The sequence below is a fragment of the Saimiri boliviensis genome, chromosome 1, assembly GCF_048565385.1.
Source record: "Saimiri boliviensis isolate mSaiBol1 chromosome 1, mSaiBol1.pri, whole genome shotgun sequence".
NCBI classification, from domain to species: Eukaryota; Metazoa; Chordata; class Mammalia; order Primates; family Cebidae; genus Saimiri; species Saimiri boliviensis.
The window spans coordinates 95,338,220-95,363,077 of NC_133449.1; the positions used below are offsets into that span (position 1 = coordinate 95,338,220).

Consider the following 24,858-nt stretch of genomic DNA (forward strand, 5'->3'; position numbering starts at 1 on the left):
AAAAGTTGCAGCATAGGCCAAGACTTGTGTGTACATGTACATGTGTGTGTTTATGTGTAGCTTTGGCAGTATTTCTAAGGACACTTCCAAACTCATGTCCTCACTACCACAGCCCTCCGTGATACAGATGTTTCATATCAGGTCTCATTCCAGGAGAGAGGGATGAGATTCCTCTGTGGCATATATGTGAAACAAAGATAGAGAGTAGGAAAAAGATTGTCCTTTACAAAATCTAGGCAGGAATTGGCAGTCTGCAGGAAAGGGGAAAACCATTCTAAGTGTGTATGTGAGAGGGAGAGAGAGTCAGTGAGAGCAGAGAGGACGAGAAGAGAGAAAAAGGGGCAGGAAAAGAGCGAACACTTTGGATGGACTTAGATGAAGTGTGAGCAGTGAAACCCAGAAAGACTTGGGGGGACCCACACCTGTGAAATTATTTTCTGAAGGTGGACATTCTGAGAAGGAAGTCAGAAGAAGGGGAGTAGGCTTGTTACCATATGCCTGGTGCCAGTTTGTCTTGATTTTTGCCTCAAACATCGGCATAACCACCAAATCCTACGTTGTTGTTGATTCCTGTTCTGCTGGCAAAGTTCTGACTTCCTTTCCTTAGGTTGTTGTCTGGTTCTCCACTGAGCTGGTGCTTGGACATCCTCAAACTTGTCAGCCGTTTTTCCCAGAAGGATGAGTTCTGTGTCCTGCTCTACCCCGTACAACGACAGCTGATGCTGACCCTTCTCTTTCGCACCCAGCTCGTGCTTCCTCCCGGTCCTCACTCTCACCTCTGCAGAGCTCCTGGCATGCTTCCTGCCATTCTGGGTCCTCCAGGAGCTTCTGACCACTTGAGCTTCCCAATCCATCCTTTATACTGCACCTAGAGTCCTCTTAACATAAGGACTTGTCAGAACTCTGAGTCCCATGCCTGATAAAAATCTGTGTATTTTTAGCAGGACCCATTCTCTGCCGACTCCACTATTTTGTTTCCCACATCCTGAGCTCCGACTCTCTGGACCGCCTGTCTGTTCGTAAATGCACCATGTTGACTCTTACTTCCGTGTCTTTGCCCATCCCTGTTTCTTTCTCCCAACTTTTTTCTTATGAATTGACTTTTACTCATCAATACTAAGTTCATTTATTATGTCTTTTGAAAATCTTGATCTCTAGCTAAGCAAGATGCTTCTACTCACTGAATTATAATTCACTGAACTGTGAATTACATTTCTCGTTGAACTGCTTGAGAACAAGAATGATGTCTTTCATTTTATAGCACGAGCAAATAGCATACTTCTTGGAACATAGCAGGTACTTTAAAAATGTTTATTGAATGAACGAACCAATATACAGAAATACCACATAGAGTGACTGCTCCTTTTTTCTAGCATAATACAAAATTGCAGAATTTTAAAACGGTTAACAGTTAGTTATTAGGTAACAGAAGTTAACTGTATTCTATAGGGAAAAGGATATTTTTAGAATCCCTATGAAAAGATCAGTAAGTGCTGATCTGCGTATGGTAGGATTACAGGTGATTTTGTTTTACTTTTATGTGCATGAGTGCATTGCCTAAATTTTTAGAAAGAACACGGTTGTTTTTATTATAGTATAAACAAGAGCATGAACCCTCAAAAAATGAAGTGTCTCCTTAACATGCGTCACAGCTTTACAAGGAAACAGAATACACAGGGCATATTGCTGCTGGTTTTGTGGCTTCTGCTTTCTTCCGCATTCCTTGTTTCTCTGTTTCTTTCCTCTTCCTTGTTTTTCTTTGCCAAAAAGTCACTGATAGCAGCCTTGGCCTGAACTCGGTGAGATCTGGATCATGTTTTCACAGTAAAAATGCTTCCTATTGGATATTTCAAATATTTACGCATCAGTGTCCTTATTACTATGGACTCCTGTCCATCACTGACCAGCTCATCCTCATGGTCAACGTGTCCCAAAGTCATGGTGGCGAGAATGATGGAGAGCATTTCTAGGGAAACAGTTTATCCTAAAAGGGGAATGTCAGAGTCAGTCATATTTGCTTCAAGACACACGATACCAGTTTCTCCTAAGGAGATTGAATGACTGGTTTACCAATCTAAAATACAGGAACCCAGCCAGAGTCCCCACGTGCCTCCCTCCCACAGCCAAGCGTGTCCTGAGTCGTCCTGTAGAGCATGAAGGCAACACCTCTGGCCATGATGGGGCCGAGAAGAGTACACCCATAAAATGTTGTGATGGGCTAGTGCTTCTGAGCTCCACTCAATGGGCCTTTCATTCCTATGAAAATTAACAAATCCTCTTAAATAACAACACAATATTGAATGTTGTTTTCACAAGTCTACTTATACATATTGAGGGAAATTGGTACACTAGTCTAATAGTATTAAAGATGATCTAGAAAAAGGCATACTGACACTTGGAACACACTGGCCTTCTACATTCATAACAGCATCAGGGACTGTGGTCTTCTGTCTTGATCATGAGGTTAAATAGACTAAATCAATGAAATACAACAAACATCAAGTGGGTACCTAATAATTTAAGGTACTGTGATGGGGGTTTGGAAAATACAACCAGAATGAAACATGATCCCAGTGGTCAAGGTGTGTGGAAAGGAACTGTGATAAAAATGCTGTTCTCTTTGACTATAACTCAGTATGAAAACATGTTTATTTCCATTCATTAGATTATTTTATTTTAGCTGATATTTATTCTCATACCCATCTTAATAATTTCAGTAACTTATAAAGTACATTATCCATACCTTTTAAGCAAGCTTCTATTTGTTCATTGACGTCATTTATTTATGACTTCACCCAACAAATATTTATTTAATGCTGCTATGTGTCAGGAACTGTTCTAGAAGCTTAGAGAGGTAGGGGTTCGATACCACACGCACATTTTTATTACACAGTTGACTCTTGAGTACCACAGGTTTGAAGTGCACAGGTTCACTTACAGATGCATTTTCCTCCATCTCTGCACCGAGACAGCAAAACCCCCTCCTCCCCTTCCTCCTCCCCAGCAGCCTACTCAACGTGGGGACTACAAGGATGAATACCTTTATGATGCTCCACTTCCACTTAATGAATGGTAAACGTTATTTTCTCTTCCTTATGATTTTCTTAATAACATTTTCTTTTTCTCCAGCTTTATTTATTGTAAGATACAATATATAGGACATATAACACACCAAATATGTGTTAATTGGCTATGTTATTAGCAAGGCTTCTGACCAACAGTAGGCTGTTAGTAGTTACATTGCAGGGGAGTCCAAAGTCGTAGGTGGCTTTTTGACTGAGTAGGGTTAGTGGCCCTAACCTTTTCATTGTTAAAAGGTTAACGAGAGACAGACACATATATATGTGAATGTGTATATATGCGTATGTGTGCATATGTATACATACATCTGTATGTTTATGTGTGTATATATACTATATGTGTAACATACATACACTGAAACATACAGACATATATCTTCCTTATTAGAAATTAATAAGAGCTGTGAAGAGAAGGCAAGCAACACGAGGGGTTAAGAGACTCACGAGATGGGGTGTGGCAGGGAAGCTCTTCCGATAATTTGGCATTTGAGTGGAAACTTACAAAGGTCTCAGGGGAGAGCACCAAGCCACGCTTCCCATCAAGTGCAAAGTCCTGTAGCAGAATGAGGTGGGGGCATCTGCAGAGCACCAGCAAGGCCCACCTGGCCACGGCAAAGCGGCTGAAGGGTGAGGGGTGGGTGGGAGATGAGGGCCGACCTGAGTTCAGGCTCCAGACCAAGTAGGCTTATAGGCAGGGTGACTGGTATGAGTTACTTTCCAGTTGTGGAGAGCGCTGAGTCTAAAGAAATTTAATCCGACTTTTATCTTAAAAAGATAACTCTGTCTAGTGGAAAATATCTGTAAAATAAGTAGAAGGAAGTGAATAAATATCTGCTCCGTTATTTCAGATGCAGGTCCAAATTAGTTTGCACAAACTCACTAACTCTTTCCTAGTTTCAATGCAGTGACAGTAATTTGTCAATACAGTCACTGTTATCAAAATGCAATTTCCACCTAGAAGATACAAGTAAAAACCACATTACAACTAGAAGTTCCCAGTGATCAACTCCTTTCTCTAGAGGTGTGCAAAGAGATGATTCACTGCTAGGGCATTGTAGGAGTAATTTCTACCTTAGGGGACACTAACCTTGGGTACCTCTAAAATCCTGTCTTTTTTGAGAGTTGTTAGTTCTCTGGATTTCTTTGCTTTCTATTTGATAATATAAATGGCACATGATTCTAGATTTAAGGTAAGACAGAGAGAGTTCAGTGGATATTGTGTTGGGCTCTCCACATCTCGTTAGGACTCAAAACAGTCCTTTCATCAACTGCTGGGCATGGTGGTAGCAGAGCAGCCGCCAGCCTCTCCCGAAGGCATCCCTGGCTGGAGAGAGCAACCTGACTCAAGCTCATGCCTCTTCTTGGGGAATCCTGTATCAGCCATTGATTAGTGTAAGGGAATAAAGACCTGACCCTCTTGCCTCAACTGGAGAACGCATGGAAAGGCTTTTATATCTAGAGTCTCCAGAGCTCCCCAAGATCAGCTGGACTCTGTTGAGGCTGCCTTTTCCCTTCTAGTCCTGCCTCATCTCCTTCCCTTCCTCCATGTGGGTCCCTATAGGTATCCTTATTCAATCTCCTGCCCCACAAGCTCCAGTTCTGTGTCTGCAGCCTGGAGAGCCCCAGTAGAACTATTGTATAAGGAAAAAAAGTGCTTTTGATGTCATGCATGCAATGAGAGCCCAGGGTTCTTGTTAGAATCTTGAAGGTGCCTGTCATCACATTTGCCTTGGGGGGCTATCAGCCAGGGAGCTGTCTCACACTGTGTTAAGAGAAAGGGAATTTTCTCTCTGGGAATTCTCAACCATGCTCCATGGAGGGAACGATGTGTGCACAGCGCTGGTAGCTCAGTAAATATGTACTCAAAATGAGAAATATACACTTCAAACCTTTACCCTGTGCTTGGATTTGGAAGGTCCTGTAGACCATTCTGAGCCACAGAGCACATGTGGGCACTAGAGACAAGGCCAACTCTGGAGGTGAGAGATGACCTCTGCAGTGTTACGTGAGAAAGAGAAAAAACAGGCCTATATTCCCGCCACATTCTCTGCAAACTGCAAAGGAAAACTGAGCTATCCAGCAAGGTTGACTGAGAAAATAGAGCAGCACTGTTAGAGAAATTCAGAAATCATTTAAAGGACAGAAATATTTACTTTCTCAAATATCGTGAGCAAGTGCTATAAAGCATAACTTCACCTCCCCTCAATTTTATATCTTCCTCTGATATTTTCTCATAATACTTTTATGGCTTTTTCTGAAGTGTTTTGAGAAGATAATTTTTTTGCAGGCATCTTTCATATGCATCAGCTTATTGGCATAAACAAGTTAGATAATAAATTTAGCTGCAATACAGAACGACATTAAACATAATGTGTACTGTATAAAGGCCACTGGAATGTAGTTGACATTTTATTGTATTTCAGCATAAAAATACAGGGCAACTGTTGTGGACATTATTAATAATTTGAATTCTGTACATGCAAAAGACATCCAAATATATTGTCTTAAAAGAAAAAATGCTCAGTCAATACACCATAGGTTTTTGATCAAAGTTCATTATCTCCATGCTGTCCGTGGCCTAGGTGGGCCATGGTGACTATTACGTTTTTCCAAGAAGTAAAATGGTTCAGTGGCTCAGGCTTGGGAGACCCAGTTGGCTTCAGATCCTGGTCTTCCCCTTCATAGCTGCATGGCCTCAAGCAAGTCACTCCGTTTTGACGGCTCCGTTTCCTCATCTGTAAAATGGAGATGGAAATCATAGTACCTAACTTACAGAATTGTTTTAGAAGTTAATATACATCAAACACATTGAACAGTGGCTGGCATGTAATAAACCATAACTAGCTATTCTTATTCAAATGAATTTTCACCCCTAAAACATGCATTCAAGATATTTTGAGGCAGTTTATTTCCCATGCACCAGACCTGGTTTCTCTCATTTGACAATGTCACTGAAATGATGTTGGAGGACCAAGCATCGTGCCAAGATAAGGCAGACACCCACTCCCCATGGAAGTGTCCATGGTTTTTCTGCCATTTCTAGCTGTGGGATTCATTTATCATAGCTTTGGGGAAATACTTTACATACTTTATTTCTCTTTTGGACACATGGACACAAAATACTTACCTATTTAGAGTTAAGTGCAAAATACTTGCTGAATAATTAGCTTACACAGTGTCCAGTATGAAAGAATATTGGGGCTGGGTGCGATGGCTTACACCTGTAATCCCAGCATTTTGGGAGGTCAAGGCAGGCAGATCACCTGAAGTCAGTAGTTCAAGACCAGCCTGGCCAACATGGTGAAACCCTGTCTCTACAAAAATGCCAAACTTAGCTGGGCATGATGATGGGTGCCTGTTATCCCAGCTACTCAGGAGGCTGAGGTGGGAGAATGGCTTGGACCAGGGAGGTGGAGGTTGCAGTGAGCCAAGATCGCTCCATTCCACTCTGGGGGTGATGAAGGAGAAAAGAAAGGAAATTGGAGGTAAAAAATAGCCTTTGTTAACATCTGTACTAGATGGGGTCTGGCATCCGTCAAGAGGGTTTGCAATAATTGATTGAAGCTCTATTATTGCATCTGCACTTGGGCATTGACAGGTTGGTCTTACCCACTAGATCCCAGACATGCTGTAAAGAGGGCTTGCTTTGGAGTCTGTCAGACCTGGTATAGACCCAGACTCTGACAAAGTGGGTGAGTTATGCGGCTATTCAGTGGCATTTAATATCCTATCTCAAAGGACTGCTGTGAGCAGGAAGGAGGCATCAAATTTGGCAGTGCCTGATGAGGTCAGGCCAGGACCCAGGGACTTCTATACCTTACCATGCTCAGATATGGTAAGCGCTCTTGTGTCGGCAAAGCTAGATGCTTGGCACATGATGGGTACTTCACTCATGATTGCTAAATTTGAATTTGTGACAAGTCATTTCAAAATTCAGATCTAGGACCAAAAACACAGTATCTGTCAACATAAACGGTAGACTATGGTTTACCTCCAGCCCAGGAGTCTCGTTTCAGGAATCAGTTCTCCAAATGTCTTCATTCCATAAATAAAACAAACAAAAAATAAGTAAGAGGTTTGTTCATTTCAACTCCCACAATGTAGCTTACATTCAAAGTTTGGAAGCATTTTCCAATTTTAGGCATCTTATTTCTCTGTTCTCTGAAATGGGTATAACAGTAAAGAACTTGCTAAAATTCAGTGTAAAGTACATTCTCAGCGTTTGGACTGCACATTTTATTTGAATCGTGTTACTCAAATTCATATTTATTAATGTTAACATCAGAGAGTAAATGACTAGAGATTCAATATGCACGTCCACGAAGTGATACTATTGTGGGCTACGGGGAAAATAGTCATTATAACAGCATCCAAGGGCAGACAGAAAAGTTTATAGCCATGGGCTAATTATCCTTTTCATGTCTCCAGTTTATATTATGGTGAAAATTCTTCTACGTTTAGGTGGCTGCTAATGTGAATCCTAACTCAGTTATTGGATATTTATCATGGTGGTCTTTCTTTAACGTTTCTACACTAAATGGAGTGGACATGGACATTCAGAATACTACACATTCTGAAGCAGTAACATCTAATATGCTGTAATATTATTTCCTGTTTCTATTTAAGACAGATACTTAAATGCCAACTTACATTTTATTCGATATTTAATTTTTTAAAAATAATGAATTTTCTTACCGCATTCCCACCCCCTCACACTTTTTTGAGTCCATCTCGCTGGATTTCATGAAAATAGAGCCTTCACACACAACAAAGAAGGTACTTTCTGGAAGGCTGTGCTATGGAACTACAGTCTTCTCTCTCAAGTCAAGTACATTTCTGTCTTTCCTAAAGCTACAAAGCTACAACAATGTTTATATTCATATGAAGTATTTCAGCAATTCATAGCCAATTTATCAATGACCACGCAGCTGCAGGCACTGCAGTTTAAAAAAATATACCAGCTCACTTAGTGTTTACATAGGATCTGAAAGCCTCACTTCCTGGCAGGGGGATGGGAACTACGGGAGTCATTAGAAAGGTACTCTGGAGCGCCTGCCTGTGATGGTAGGGATGTTTGCATTATAGCCCAACACATCATTAAGGACACAATTGTTATTTAATGTGGCACAATCATCTTTCTACTCTTCATGAAATCCACTTAAGTAATTACCTTCTTAGCTCATTGGCTCTGTGAGCCGCCTGGTTAGAAAGGGTTATATCTAAGGAAATATTAAAAACCGGGTTCACACTGTTGCCCCTTTAAGCTGACTTGTATTGATTAATATATTCAAAATGAAGATCTTTCTTCCTGCCCTGAAAGAGGGAGGAAACTCCAAGGTAAATAAATGCTCTGGAGCATTGGCAGGGTTTAAAGGGAATAAGAACACATTAGCCAAAGTCTCCTCACTGTCAGCTATTCTTAAAAAAACAGCTGATACCTGCATATTGCCTGAGCTCTTTGTAGTTTCAGTCTGACATCTGTTTTAGCCAATCAATTTTTCATTAAAGTCAAAATGCTGCTTTAAAATTTGCCTCGGCTTTCTCTTTTTAAGACAAGAACAAATTTATGACGAAAATATTCCTTTACAAACTCGATGCGATAGCTTACTAAGCTGTGTGGATCTTCATAAGTGGCATAGTTTTGAAGACTCACTTTGAATAGTCTAGATATTAAGACAGAAGGTTTAAAGAATCCACAGAACTTATTTTCAGAGCACATTTAAATGTCTTTTAAGCAGTTTTTTTTTTTTTTTTTTTTTTTTTTATATTATGACGTGTCCAAGATGAGCTTGCAGAGATTCAGCATCATTTAAGGAGAGCAGAGTCGAAGTACGGAATTGAAATTACTTGAAAACACACATCTGCATTTTAAACTTTCAGTTCCTTTTCAAAATACACTGTACAATCCATGTTTACTATAAATACAGTGAGGTAAGTCTGAAATACCTTTATCTTATTTGGTGGATCTGTGTTTGAGCCTCTTTGTTTGATCAGAAGTGTCAGCTGTATTTTACTTTATTATATAAAAAAGTTTCAGAATTTAATTAAGGGTCAAGTACTAGCAGTAGATAAATGCAACAGCGAAAGCATCTTTCTGATCACTCTGAAGTCTGCAATCATGAAAATTATTATCATTGAGTAAAACTGGTCTCAATGATGGTGACTGGGAGATGGATTCTGTGTTACTCAGCCATCATTTACATAATAATGGGTTCCAGTTTTCATCAGCACCTTTTGTTTGTACAGTGCTTACTGCTACAGTAAATTGTCAAAATGTCATTCCTCTCCAATCAGCCAGAAAATATCAACAGTAAACAAGGCACAGGAAGAAATTCTCTGATTAGGAGAGTGGCAGAGGAAGAGCAGAGCTGAAGTCTCCATGATCGCTTGAAACATGTTATTCTGGTGTTCCCAGTAATACAGTCGTACAGATTATGAAAATTACTTCTCTCTCTCGCCACCTCCACCCAGCCCCTTTAATGAAGAAATACCACTCTGCTGCCGAGGTCACCCGGAAACTTCAGGACGATCGCTGGGGATTAATAGATTTACATATGTATTTGTTGGTGCCACTCTGTTCCCTCTTACTGGGGATCAGCCTCTCTTTTTTTTTCTGGCAGGGTAGCTCGGATTAAACGGGGCCAGATTCTCCTACAGTGTTCTTGTCCCTGTTTGGTTCTCTGACTCGTGGCCAGTGGGGTTTCAGAGAATAAAGGAGCTGTGAAGAAGAATTTGGCCCGTGCCCACGCGGCCATCACACGGGGCAGTGACAGAGAGGCTCCCATCAGCTGACTCGCCAATACTCTTCTTGTTTCAGCTGAAGAGCTGCCAGAGCAGGAACTCAGGAGCTGGGGAAGAGCCCCAGGCGGCAACGAAGCCTTCCACTCTTTGCCTTTCTACTTGGCCATCACTTGAATTCGGAGACCAGGGACGAAGAGGGATGATAGCCAACTCCACAGCCAGCATTTAGGGCACTGAGCCCAGACTGCCCAATGACCAGTTCGCTCCCTTTCCTGCCCTCCTGCACCCCAGGCCACTCTTCCACAACATTTTAAAGTTCGAAAGAGACATGAAATCAACAACTCTTCCTGTTCCTCAGTGAAATCTCCCCAGGACTAGGAAAGGATGAGGCTGAATTAGTACAGTATATGCCTTATAACCATTATAGTTACAAAGTATATTAAAATTAAAGACTTCACATTGTGTCTGAAATAAAAATGAATATAGTGGCATCCTGCCAAGAGTCCCAGAAACCACTCTTGTGTGGAATTGAAACATTTGGCTCATATAATACTTAATTCATTTTTATGAAATGACAAGTTATATAAATGTATGTTTAAAACAGAGGGGTACAACTTTTTTTTGGTAAGGTTTTTTTTTTATTTTTTTATTTTTTTTTATTTTTTTGGTATTCTGGCGTATATAGCTACACGGTTGGGATTTATTTCTAAACAGAACAAAAAAGAATACTTTTTCCAAAATGGCGTATTAAAGCTATATTTTCCCCAAATATTTCCAAATATGATCATGCAGTTAGGTTGCCCATGGCAAACCTTCATTGGAAATGAATAGGAGTTTTAAGATCTATTGAAACGAAGTGTTGACATCAGGAAATATTTTGTACCGCTTTCAGTTTTCTTACCATGCACTTTATTTTGCTTGGCTACTTTTAATTTTTTTCCCCCACTTCTCTTTGAAAATCCGACATTGTCCAAACCGTTTCGATTAAGAAGCTTGCCTGAATGAAAGCGCCGTGATGCTGTGGTGGTGCATCAGTAAACAGGGGGCCTGGGCAGCGGGCAGTGCAGGGAGAAATAGGGCTGATCAGCGGTAATTACCCTGACACCTCATGCAGTACAGGGAATTAACTCCTAGGACTTTGGGCCGAATGAAGAAGAAGTTGATGTTTCACGTTGTGAATGCATCAGTGCCTGAACCCATTACCAGTTTAAACGGAGATGGGAATTTACTATACTCTTTTTTTTTTTTTTTTTTTTTTTTTTCTTTTTGGTTGGGAATGTAGACCGGGGTGCAGAAAATGAGAAAGTAATTCAGGATGCAGAAGCAACCACAATTTGTATTCTTATTAAGGCTTTTGCCTTCCGATTCTATATCATATCCATGACACATAAATACAAGAGAAGGTCCATGGCAACCATTGTCTCGAAAAGAGGGAGCCCATTGTCTTAAAGAAGAGGTTAGTGTGTCACCAAAGTAGGTGAAGGTATTCCACAACAGACCCATAGAAAGGAAAGTGCTCTAAAACACAGAGCAGGAGGGGAAACACAGCTCAAAAGGCAACTAGTTAGCAGCTGCCACTATGACCTTTAACTGCATCCATGGTAACTGGGCTAAAGATGGAGTTCCATTTTATTATTCTCACACCCACAATGTTAAGCCTGTGAATCCCATTGCAATTTAATGGCTGAAATCAGAAGGCAGATCTGTGTTCATTGGACCGGTGCCGATACCCTCTTAGCTAATGAGCGCAATAAACATTTTCATGCCAGGAAACCAGTGCAAGTGGAAATATTATGCCATACAGAAATATATACCCAAACACAAAGAAATGGTCAGTAAAGTCAGTCTTTTATGTATATTTGCATATTCTAGCATTCAAAGCCAATCATCTTTTAAAAGAACAATAAAAAAAGCTGCTAGACTATTAAAAACTGTGGCATACCACAAAGCTTACTGTGAATGAGAAATCAGAGGAGTTATGAATTCTAGAGTTAATGACTATTACTGCCTGTTCTATTATTTTCCTTAATGAATCTTATTATTTATAAATGTATGCTTCCTTTTATGTGGCTCTAATATATTTCATGCCTTTTCCCTGACTATATACTGTATCTCCAACTGGGGCAAAAAACACTGCAAAAGCAATACCTACTTTTTTGGTTAAAGGGAAGAGGTTTTATTATTGCTTTGCCTTCACAGCTACTTCGTTCATAGTTCCTTAAGAACTGATGACAACAGTGTCATATTGTTGTTACAGACTTTGCAACCGCATGCTTGTCTGTTTTGAAACCCCAGAAAAAACAATGGTGATGGGAACTCATCACCAGTGAATTAGTCTTTGAATGTATGCTGCCTCTTGGAATAACTGCTGACAACTTTTTTTAACCAAAAACATACACATTTAAGTTTAGAATGAGACGGTATCAGAAACTGAGCTCCTCAATGTAAGAAACCAGTTTCAGAGGTTTAAGCATGATCAACACATTATAGATAGCATTTCAACTGTGTAATTTTTCAGTTTCCACTCTCCTAATAATTCTTTTTACAAAACTTTTAACGCATTAAACTTTAGCTATGTAAATGTGCTGCTTGTATCAAAAGGCTGCCAAGAATTAACCTTGAAACCTGTCTTAGATTGTTTCAATAAGGCACAGAGTATAAAACTACGTGCGTACCTGCAGATAATGTAATCTATGATTTTTTCCCAAGCTTTCCTTCAATTTTTTCCTCAGAAATCTTAAAATACTCCCCAACTTTATTTTTGTTAAATTGTTTTCTGAGCAAAGATGAGGGCTTAATAACTTTCCTTATCAGCAACAATATACACTTTTCTTAGGGAACAATGCCAGGTATCCATTGTAAAAAAAAAAAAAAAAAAAAAAAAAAGCTTGAATTATTTTGCTCACAGAAGCTGCTTGTCCTGGAAACTACAAAGGTCAGAGAGAAAATAATTTTGGTGTTTCTTATCTTTTAAACCGATGCCACTTTTATCATTATCAGAGAGAGTTTTAGGAAGGTTTTTTTTTTTTTTTTTCCAAGCGAGACAAAGGAAGTAAAAACTCAGAGACCTGTTTACTTGACTTATAAAAGGGCAGGCAGTGCCTCCATCAGTTTCATAAAAGATGTTCTATCAATTTAGACAATTATACCAAAGATTAAGAGTGTCATGAAGCTGATGAAATCTCCTAGGTAACATTAAAAAATAATATGCTTTTAGATCACATCATATATTAAATGACAACTGCCAATTTTTTTAAAAAGAGTACTCAAAATTCTTTCCTGAATGACAATGTGAAGTTAAAATACTTTGTTCTTAACAGTTAACTTCATTGACATGACGCTTCTGCTTCTTGACTAAGGAAACTTGGCTAAGAAGAGGTTTTTGTTTATTCAAGTAAAAGTGGACTGCAAGATACAGGATTTTAGAGCCTCCCGCATCTTTCCTTAATTAAGGCATGCATAGGAAATGTTTTCCTAGCACATTACTTGGTTTAAAATATCTAAATATGGTTTATATTTAAATAGTCACCATCCTCTTGACTTGGCTTCCTTATTTTATTGGCTCCTGAATGATTGCTTTTCTTGTTAGCCTAGGAAAAATTATTGCAAGCTTAATTAAAGAAGGGACAGTAGTCACCACAGGAAAGATCAGAGGAAGGGCTTACGATGACCTCAGCCCAGACCCAGCTCTGTGGAGGACTAATTGCAGGACCAGAGGCGAATGGTTTAACATAGCTGCCCTTCACAGCCCTTTGTGCTCAATGTGCACAATAATATCTCCTCCTTCTTGAGGACTGTTGCAACAACACAGACACCTGCCAGCTCTGAGTGGTCGGACGCATTCTCAACATGGAGCTAGGTAAACCTAGAATCATTTAGCCACCTAATCTAAACATCCTATTTGTTACCAAGTTCACATCTGGGTAGAAGACACCAACAGTCGTCTTGGCTTTGATAGAGGCTCCTCCCCTCTTCTTGGGCCCAAGCAGTGAAGGGAGGGGTCCTGCACTCCTTTGATCGCCCAGATTGAGCCTGGGATCCAGGCTTCAGTGAGGAGCTGCAGGACACCAGAATATAAGCAGAGATAGCCAAGACTCTCTCATCACTAGGGATTCTGCTGTTGCGGCTCACCTGGCTTTGAATTATGCTCTTTTGCCCAGATCTGCCTTCTAATCCTCTTCTACCTCCACCTGCGCCTTCCAGCTCCTGGCGCGGTTTCACCTTTGACCCTCTGTACTGTCAAGCAGAGCACCAAGTACTTCTGAGTTATTGGTGACAAGGCACAAAAAACCCATTGCCTTTCTACTTTTCAACTTCTGGCCCTCGCCACTGGGTTCCTTTGCTCATGTAGAAGATAGCAAACCACCATCACTACTGTCAGCAGCATCCGCAGGAACAACACCCATTTATCGAGCTCTTACTCTGGGCATATCATAGGCACTGTCTCATTTAATTTTTGTAACGTCTATGAGAAAACCAATTCTGAGAGGTTAACTTAATTACCAGAGGTTACAGAGATAGAAAGTTGTTGGGTTGAGCTGTAATTCCCAGAAAGACCAATAGCGATAATATCAATATAAGATTTGGTTGCTTTTTTCTGGTACAGATACTAAGATCTAAGGACACTTAGCTAGCCTTGCAATTTGTGGACTTGGATTCTTTTCTAACTGATTTTCTTCTAAAGATGCTAGAACCCTTATCAACTCAACTGCTTAGCGGTATGGGAGAGAGAGAACTGGTTAGTGGATACCGTAAGATATGGTTATGGGTTTGCACTGTTGATCTTTTAATGCTGACGCTACAGCATTGATGGTGGTTTTTGACTCCAGCATTCCTGGTGTCCTTCCCAGACTGTGACATGTCTGTGAATGACTTCATGTAGTCACCACACACTTTTTTTTTTTTTAAATCTCCATGGCCTGGTTTATGGAAAGCATTCAAAAGTATATTCCTTGGATCAACCAACAGATTTTGGGGGCCTCCTGAAGCAAAAATCATCTTACTAGATGACTTCAACAGAAAAGGGATGTGGAAGAGAAACAATCGCAAGTTTTTTGGCTGAGGTGGGATACGCAAATATGTATGTGTTATTCATCGATACGTATCACCCTCACTCTCTCCTCAAAGGGAAAAGTGGGGAAAGTAGGAGACAAAGATGATAATATATCAAAACACATTCTGAGTGCTTAGGAAAAAGGACTTAGAAATAAAGGTGCACTTGACTTTGCAAACACGTCCAACATGATGCAAAAACCACTAGAGGGTCCATGTTAATATGAGGCTTTGTCCTTCCATCTGCAGCCTCAGTCTGTGTACAAAAGCATGGACCATATGATGGTCAGAACAAACTGGGATCGTAACCAGGCATTCCCTTCAGAGCCGGAAACTCTCCAGCATATCAGTGAGAGGAACAGTTCTGATTCCAGAAGGGTCGTCTGTGATTACTCACTGTATTCTGACTGCAGGGGAGAGAAAGTCATGTTGCAGAAGACTTGTGGGAAGAAGGCAGACACACAATAACAAGGAATTCTCTAAATGTCTCAGTTCTCAGGCTATGGATGATGACAGGAGAAATGAAGGCAACATATGTCGAATGTGGTACAGTGGCAGTCTCACACGAGAGAGATGAAAAAGCACAAAGACTAATGGGAAGAAACAAAGAATAGTTAGAATTACGAAGTCAACAGCATTGGCAGAATGGAGAAACACACAAGCTGTAGACCCTGGTCTTTTTTTTTTTTTTAGATGGAGTCTTGCTCTGTCATCAGGCTGGAGTGCAGTGGTGCAGTCTTGGCTCACTGCAACCTCCACCTCCTGGGTTCAAGCGATTCTTCCGCCTCAGCCTCCTGAGTAGCTGGGACCACAGGGGCATGCCACCAGGCCTGGCTAATTTTTTTGTATTTTTAGTAGAGGCAGGGTTTCACCATGTTGGCCAGGATGGTCTCGATCTCTTGACCTCATGATCCACCCACCTCAGCCTCCCAAAGTTCTGGGATTACAGGTTTGAGCCCGAGCCCATCCGGACCCTGGTCTTTAGGTAATATTAACAAACAAGACAATTTTCTTATTTGTTGGTTCAGAATGGAATTGTACAGGAAGAAAATCAAATAATAATTCAAAATGAAAAAAAAATTATCAAATTAAAACACAAGTCTTCTTATCAAATAATACAGAACCAACCAATTCTAGTCAATGTAGAAAAGTATTTTTGTTAGAGGGTTCAATGTAGGATTCAAAAGGACTTATACATGAAGAGTATAGATATTTTTCTGAGGGTCAAGATCATGACCTTGTAAGTTATAAGTACTTAGTACATTTTGATCATATTAATATTATTGTTCTGAGGTCCATAATGAAAAATTGAAGGATGAGTAGGTCAAAGAGAGAAAAATATTTATATGATAGTTAAGAAAATCATATACTGCTATTTAGAATGTGTTACATAATAAAATTATAGATTTGTTTGTGTTCTACCCTCTTGCCTAATATATTTGACATTATTTTATTTTAGATCAGGACTCCCTTAAGCAGATGTATAATTCTGAGAGGTTAAGTAAATTACCAGAGGTCACAGAGATAGGAGGTTTTTTGGTTGAGCTGTAAGACCAACAGTGACAGTATTAGTATCAGGTTTGGTTGCCTTTTTCTGGTACAGATACTAAGGTCTAAGGACACTTAGCTAGCCATGCTATTTGTGAACCTAGAAGATGGACTTGCTTAGCTAGCCATGCTCTTTGTGAACTTGGATTCTTTTCTGATTTTCTTCTAAAGACGCCAGAACCCTTATCAACTTAATTGCTTAGAGGTATGGAAGAGAATTTGGGTGCCATGGCTCACGCCTGTAATCCCAGCACTTTGGGTGGCTGAGGCAGGTGGATCATCTGAGGTCAGGAGTTCAAGACCAGCCTGATCAACATGGAGAAGCCCCATCTCTATTAAAAATACAAAAATAGCCAGGTGTGGTGTTGTGTGCCTGTAATCCCAGCTACTGGGAGGCTGAGGCAAGAACATCGCTTGAACCCGGGAGGCAGAGGTTGCAGTGAGCCAAGATCATGCCATTGTACTCCAGCCTGGGCAACAACAGTGAAACTTCATCTCAAAAAAAAAAAAAAAAAAAAAGAGGTATGGGAGAGAAAGCATCGGTTAGTGGATGCCCTCTAAGATATTGCACCCTGGATCCTTTAATGCTTACTTACTAGTCAGTGCTTTTATTTATTTCTGCTATAGCACAGAAGTAACTGCATCATTCAGATAAACTCCATAAGGGACCAAAATAGACACAGTTAGAGAAGGGAGATGCATCACAGCAGACGGACTCTGCAACCTGACTATGGTGGACAATTTGTGTTGACACCTTAATTAGGACATATTTCCAATTGGTCAGTCTTTCTGTAGATAGTTATTGTGTTCAGAGATGAGCTAATTAATATTCTTTATACTCTATTTTTCTTGTGATTTCAAGAATAGTCTAGAACCTTAATTACCAGTATGGTTAAAGAAAGAGAAGATTTGGATTTTCTGGGTAACTGAAATGTACATAATTAGGACCAAGGACTTTAGTTCTCTATCCATTTCTATTGCTATTACTTTTCTCCATATACATTACAATGGAGTATTGCATGAACACATGACTTGCTGGAATTCAACTTCCTGAGTTCTGAGAGAAATTGAAAGAGAGAGAACTGAAAAGAGGACCTGCCACTTGATGGCATTGCCATGGGCTGAGTGGAATGAGGGGCCTAAGACAGTTGCTCTTCAAATGTCCACAGTTTCTGTGGCTCCAGGGCGTGGGCACCTCTCCTCTGAGTGGGATTCTGGTGAGTTTCCATTCAGATATGCTATTCCCACATCATGGTGTTTCAACAGAAGACAGCTAGAGCCTCAGAAGTGATCATCCATTCCAATCTGGCAGGAAAAAGGGTCTGTGGTAAATTTATTGAGCGTTAGTACCATATATTATTTTATAGTGGATGTAAAGAACATTTTTTCAAGGGTGCTTTAGATTATCTTGTTTCTCACCTGAGCTGAAGTCCTAACCTCTAAGTAAGCTGTGAGTCTACTTTACAGACATATTTGCCGTAATAAATCAATTATACTACAAGTGAGTTTTATCCTGGTTTGGGAGTCGTATTATTACATAACCTACAGGATGAAATGTGTAATCTCTTAATAAATCCACTTTATCATTTTACTTTTTCATTCCTTTCTTCTTGTTTCTAAAAATATAGGTCAGAAAGAGCAGCAGTTTAACTGCTGTGTAGTATTTTGAGGAAATAAAGTATTTGGGGAGAGAAAGGGTACATTAAAGAGTGATTAAATATTGTTTTATATCATAAATCACTGTATTACTAATGTATTTGATTTATTAAGATTCATTAAGAGATCTATTATTTAAAAATGACTTCTACCTATTGACGTCAATCTCTTGCTTGTTTCATTAACACTGAGTCTACTGAGCTGTTCAGGATGGTAGGCATTAGACACATGTGGCTGATTAAATTTTAAGTCTTCAAAATTGAATATAATAAACAATTTAGTAGCATTGGACAATGTCTGAAGTGCTCACTAGCTACATATGGTTACCATGCTAGGCAGTATAGATGTAAAATGGGTCCATTACTACACAGAGTTCTATTGGTCAGAGCCGCACTACATTCTTAACTTGAAAAGTGGAGGAATTTCACATCTTAATTAAGTACGTAACTATTTTTCCCTTTCACGTAAAAATAGATTTATTGCTGTTAAGTACTACTCCAGCACTGTAGTATTTCTGCAACTATAGGCAGGATTGAGAAAAAGCATTATTGATTTTAAACAGTGCTAACTCCTCAGATTTTATTTTTCCTTTTGCTTGTATTTTCATTTCATTGCTCTCAGGATTTACTCCCATCTCAAGCTATTTTGAGATGGGAGAATTTGAAGTTAAGATACAGAAATAAAAAGTGAAAGTGTTTTGTAAGACAATTTTGTCAGTATGTTTCATAAGTCTTGAAACATATCCTGTTATGTCACTTTCAAAAGAATACTACTTCAAATACCCTGATGGTATGTCCCCAAATATTCAAATAGTGTTATTAATAATAGCAAAAACAACTATTTTAGTCTTATTTTAGTCTATTAGGAATAAGTTCCTAATATATTGCTAAACAAGAAAATCAGATTACATAGAAAGTACCTAAAAAATGATATACCAAGCTATAAAAATTGCTAGCATAGGCTGGGCGCTATGTCTCATGCCTCTAATCCCAGCAGTTTGGGAAGCTGAAGCGGGAGGATCACCTGAGGTCAAGAGTTCGAGACCAGCCTGGCCAACATGGTGAAACCCTGTCTCTACTAAAAATACAAAAATTAACTGGGCATGGTGGCAGGTACCTGTAATCTCAGCTACTTGGGAGGCTGAGGCAGGAGAATTGCTTGAACCTGGGAGATGGAGGTTGCAGGGAGCTGAGATCGTGCCATTGCATTCCAGCCTGGGAGACAAGAGTGAGATTTAGTCTCAAAAAAAAAAAAAAAAAATTGCTAGCATTGGCAGTATAGAAGAAAAAGATTATGTAGGGTCATATTCATTAGGGAAAGATAGAAAAATTAATATCAGAAAAGTAATTGTTTTTTCCTCTGGTACTTGCTTTCTTTTGTGCTTTCCATAACAAATTCTTCTTTTATTTTTATTTTTAATTGACACAGCATAATTGTACATATTTGTGGGGTGCAGTGTGATATTTCAATACACATATATATATTGTGTAAAACTTCAAATCAGGTTATTTAACATATCTATCACCTCATACATTTATTATTTTTTCGTGGTAAGAACATTCAAAATCCTCTCTTCTAGCTATTTTGAAATATACAAAATATTATTGTTAACTATTGTCATCCTACCCTACTGTGCAATAGAACTAATAGAGCACCCAGAAGTTTTTCCTCCTCTCTAACTGTATCTTTGTACCACTGGCCAGCGTCTCCCCATGCCCTCTTCCACCTTATCTTTCCCAGCCTCGCAACCACCATCCTACCCTTCACTTCTGTGAGAGAAAGTTCTTTAGAGTCCACATATGAATGAAGTAGTGTATTTGTGTTTGTGTGCTTGGCTTATTTCATGTAACATAATGTCCTCCAGGTTCATCCATGTTGCCGCAAATGATGGATATCTTTCTTTTTTATGGCTGAATATCTGTGCTATCAAACTTCCCTGTCAAGACTGCGGCCTAATTGTGTTCTCAATATCATAACTAGCATGCAATGACTACTTACTGTGTTTTAATGCTTTGTATGTGTCGTCTCCTTTAATCTTACAGCAATAATTATTTCCATTTTATAGTTGAGGAAGGTGAGATAAACAGAGATGGAGTAATGTTCCCAGGTTCATCTAGGTGGTGTGTGAGTAAGCTGAGATTTGAACTGAAGCAACCTAACTCCAGAGCTGCTGCTCTGAACTCTTGTGTCATTGAAGCCACACAAACTAATGTCTATCAATGACAGAAAAAAAAAATACTCAAAGAGAAAATCGCTCAATAACAAAATAAGTCTCCTAGCAGACCAGCAAAGAAACACAAATGCAAAGTTCTCAAGCTAATTGGGTTCCTACTGGACTTCACGGCTAAAGTGTGTAAGAATGAATAAACTTTTGCCACTGTAGGTAACAGGCCCCAAAGATACTTCAAGCAAATTAGGGGTGGGAAATTGCGATTACTGCTTGAAAAGCGTCTGGAGTGGACCTCCCAGGTTGGTGACAGAAGAGGGAAAATCCTGGTTCCAGCTACTCTCAGGGACTATGGTCATGTGAAGCTCTGTGCCCAGAAAGAAAGAAGACATTGGCACCACTCTATCCTCAAAAACCAGCAGAAGCCACTCCCTGAAGAGAGTATTCCAAATACCATTGCAAGGCAAGAAGCTCCTGTGACCGCCGTAACACTGGTTCTGGAGTCAAGGCTACAGAGATGTCATTTAGAATGCCAGAAAAATGCTTTACACTAAGAAAGAGCAAGAAAGGGGGTGAACTGCACACAATAAAATTAAATATTTTACAGATGATTCTACAAATCAAAATTTCAAACTGTGTTAAAGAATTCTAGGCCAGACGCAATGGCTCATGCCTGTGATCCCAGCATTTTGGGAAGCCAAGGCCTGAGGATTGCTTGAGCTCAGGAGTTCAAGATCAGCCTGGGCAACATGATGGGACCACATCTTCACAAAAAATAAAATTTTAGCCCGGCATGGTGGTATGCGCCTGTAGTCCCAGCTACTTAGGAGACTGAGGTGGGAGGTTCATTTGAGCCTGGGTGGTCAAGACTGCAGTGAGCTGTGTTTGCACCACTGCACTCCAGCCTGGGTGACAGAATGAGACCTGTCTCAAACAACAAACAACCCAGACAAAACAGAATTCTAGTGCTGAGAAAGAGAGCCAAGGTACCACAATGGAAATATAAATTCACTATAGATAAAATTCAAAATAATAGGACAATGCTGGAAAAGATTTTAGTATGTTTATGAATCATAATGAAATAAATAAAAGATCAACATGTATAACAAGAATAATAAATTGCAAAAGACAGAAGTGAAAATGCACTTGTGTTTTTACAATAAGTTGGAAATCTTGGAAATAAAGTAGTAATTCACAAATTTGAAGTAAATTCTATATTGGATACATAAACAAGGAATGTAAAATTGAGAGATAGTATTGACGATTTCATTCAGATAACTTCTATTTATATATCATCTGTCTATCTATCATCTATTTCTATGTATCTATACATACATGTGTATATACACATACATATAGAAAGACAGGCAGATATTCTCTATTTCTATTCTTAATTTATTGTGGAAAAAATATATAAATGTAAATTTATGAACTTATAGAGGATAGGTCAAAAGGCTCTAAAGTAGGTCTAACAGGACTCTCAGAAAAAGAAAATAAAAAAATAGTTAAGTAATATTAGATAAAATGGTGGTTAAGAATTTGTCAGCATTCATTAAAGATATATGTCCTTAGATTAAAGATGCCTTTTGAAAAAACAACCAAAAAATGCCAAAAATTTTTAAATAAGGAGAAAATAAATCTTCATGTAGATATATCACAGTGAAATAGAATCACATAAAAGAGACCACCAAAAAGGAAAGACAGTTTAACCTAAGTTGACAGCTGGCTTCTCATTGGCAATGAATGATACCAGAAGACAATGGTTGAATTTCTTCAGTGCTACCAACCTTGCTATCACCAGCTAATTTATTAATCAATAAAAAGAGAAATATTTTTTAAAATTCAGAAGTGTGAAGATAGGGTTTAATACTTACAGACCTCATTGAAAAAAGATTCCTAATGACTTCTCCAAGAAGAAAAATAAAATTGAAAGGAGTTGGATGGAAAAATATAATAATAAAACTGATAATGTAATCGACAAACTCACTTTGTGAGTCAGAACACCCTTTAATGTAAAACAGATTGTTGTTCAGCGTGTAGTTAATGTGAGCTAAGTCCCCTGTCTTGTTTCAGAAAAGAAATAGAAACATCAAATAACCATTGATCTTACTAGAAACATTTGTAGTTAATATTCTGAGGTAAATTTAAAAGAGAAATACAAAAAGCTTTATCAAACAAACATAAATTAGCATTGGAAGTAAAGAGAAAAGGTACAAAGAAAAGAATTGCAGTAAAACTAGTTCTAAATGTTATAGATTAAACCCATTTATTACAAGATTGAGACTAGTAGAATAATTTTTTTTTCTTTTTCTTTCTTTCTTTCTTTCTTTTTTTTTTTTTTTTTTTTTTTTTTGAGACAGCGTCTTGCTCTGTCACCTAGACTGGCATGATCTTGGCTCACTGCAGCCTCGTCCTCCTGGGTTCAAGTGACTCTTCTACCTCAGCCTCCCAGGTAGGTAGGATTACAGGTGCTTTCCATCACACCCAGTTATTTTTTGTATTTTTAGTAGAGACTGGTTTTGCCATGTTGTCCAGGCTGTTCTCGAACTCCCGACCTCTGGTGATCCCAAAGTGCTGGGACTAATATAGGCATGAGCCACTGCGCCTGGCCAGAGTGATTTTTTTTTTTTTTTAAAGAAAAGCTATCTTCTGCTTATATGAAACAAAACCACATAGAAATATTGGAAATAAAATAACATAAATAGATTTAATTACTTCCAAATGTTGGTCCAGCAGCATTTACTGTCAGACAAAATAAAAATTGTGACAAAATTCATTATTACAATTAAAGAGGAACATTGCATAATTTTAGTGATTAAACACACAAACTGTTCAGGTGAGTATACATCTATTTTTAGAATTTGGAATAATTGTGACCTTGAAGATCAGAGGATGGAGGAATCTATCCCCTCAACTTCCCTGCACACCCCTGATACCAATGCATTTTATGAGATTAATTTTTTTTTTCTCCTGAAATCCCTGCTATTCTGAGGTACAATTTCTATGAGTGGAAGGAAGAAGTAATTCTTTTTCCAATTTTATGTTTTATTGTTGTTATAGTTTAACTCTCCCCGCTTAGTTGTAGGGCAGTAGAGAAGGTGATAAAAAGCATGTACAATGAAAATGAACACGGAACAAAATGTGGACGTTTTTTTCTAAGGTGGAGGAGAGGAGTATTCACATTAGAAGACAAGGCAACTAACTAGATGGGGTACACGGTGCGCAGAAATGCCGGGGTGATGGCTGGGAGAGTAAACTTCTTTTGTCGAGGTAAGGGGCTTCCACTAGACAGTGGGGAACCTCAGTGGGTGAACGTGGGTCAGCCCAAGTCTACCTTCTTCCAGAAGTACTGAGACGGAGGGATTAGAGATTAAAATGCTGTCGGGAGCTAGGACGGAGAAGGAAATGAATCACGGGTTTAAAAGTGCCTTTTTAGAAAGCTGGAATATAGGTGCAAATCTCGTCAGAAAAGGGTCAGAGAAATCTTGCAAACAGTTTAAGAAAGACATGAACTGAAGTCCTTCTTGGGACTTAAGAGGACTCTGGTCTTCAAGCAGAAGACACAGAGTGTGGTTGCAGAATATTAAATCTAGAGAAAAGATGCTTGCCTGTGACTTAATAATACTTTCAAATTTAAGTCTCATCAAATTCAATCGACAGCATCGCAGCAAATGAGCAGTAGACAAGGTATAATTCTTAATATCTTAAAGAGATAGATAATCCCTCCCAATAGCTCAAAATTTAGAATATCATTTTGGTCACAGGAGCATGTGGTCTTTTGCCAAGCTGGGAAGAAAGAGTAGGGGTTCTAGGTATTCTATTCCATCTGTTCCTGGTATTTACAAAGCTGAAGTGATTTAAACTGGAGCTTCTCTGATTCTCATTTGAATGTTGCTTGAATAAGTGGACAATAGCTAAATAGGAGACAGTCTGAGTAGGACTTTAGATTCCCACACTGGTTTTTACATTAATATTTTAAATCTGTTGGTGTGGATTAATATTCAGTTCTGTTTTGAGCTTTCTCCTTTTTCGTGTTTTCCTCTCCAGATCCTTCCTAAAGAACCACCGCCATTGTTGATGAGTCTGAGTGGGAGCAGAGCTTGTCGGCGGGACCATTCACGCAACTGCAGCCACCACCAGGGCCACTGGCCAGCCCACTACTTCCCAAAGCCCAGGTAAATATATTTCCTTTAGGATGGCAACCCTAGCAAGAGAGCAGAAAACCAAAACACAGCTAGCTTTCAACACAGCCATTTCATTGGAAATACTCAGTTTTTTATTACTACTGAGCCATGAAGATGTTTTTGATTGTGTTTCTCTCAATTACCGTACATTTAATATAGAAAAATAGGCACCTTTCAGAAAGCCTGGTCACACTTGCAAAATATTTTAAATATGAATATAGGTTTTTAAAACATTCATTACTTCCAACTATTAGTGACCAATCTGGTTAACAGTAACTAGATGGAGTTTGCTGTTGATTCTCTTTTGTGTGATATTTCTACATATTTTTTTTTTGAAGTGCCCTTTTACAGGGGAAGGGGAAGAAATTTACTTTTCCTGGAACAAAATGGACCAGTGCAAATAATTGCTGTAAAATAAAGAAATGTGATT

General features: G+C 39.0%; 1 long non-coding RNA gene across 1 annotated transcript in view; it reads right to left on the reverse strand.

Annotated features, from left to right (window-relative positions):
- Window positions 1–1,341: 1,341 nt before the first annotated feature.
- The window catches only part of LOC120360512 (uncharacterized), an 85,967-nt gene continuing 62,450 nt past the window's right edge, over window positions 1,342–24,858 (reverse strand). Inside the window, exons 2-3 of the long non-coding RNA XR_005576988.2 lie at window positions 7,072–7,115; window positions 1,342–5,815 (exon numbers count right to left, since the gene is read on the reverse strand). This is a non-coding gene — a long non-coding RNA (uncharacterized LOC120360512). The remainder of the gene's footprint in view (window positions 5,816–7,071; window positions 7,116–24,858) is intronic.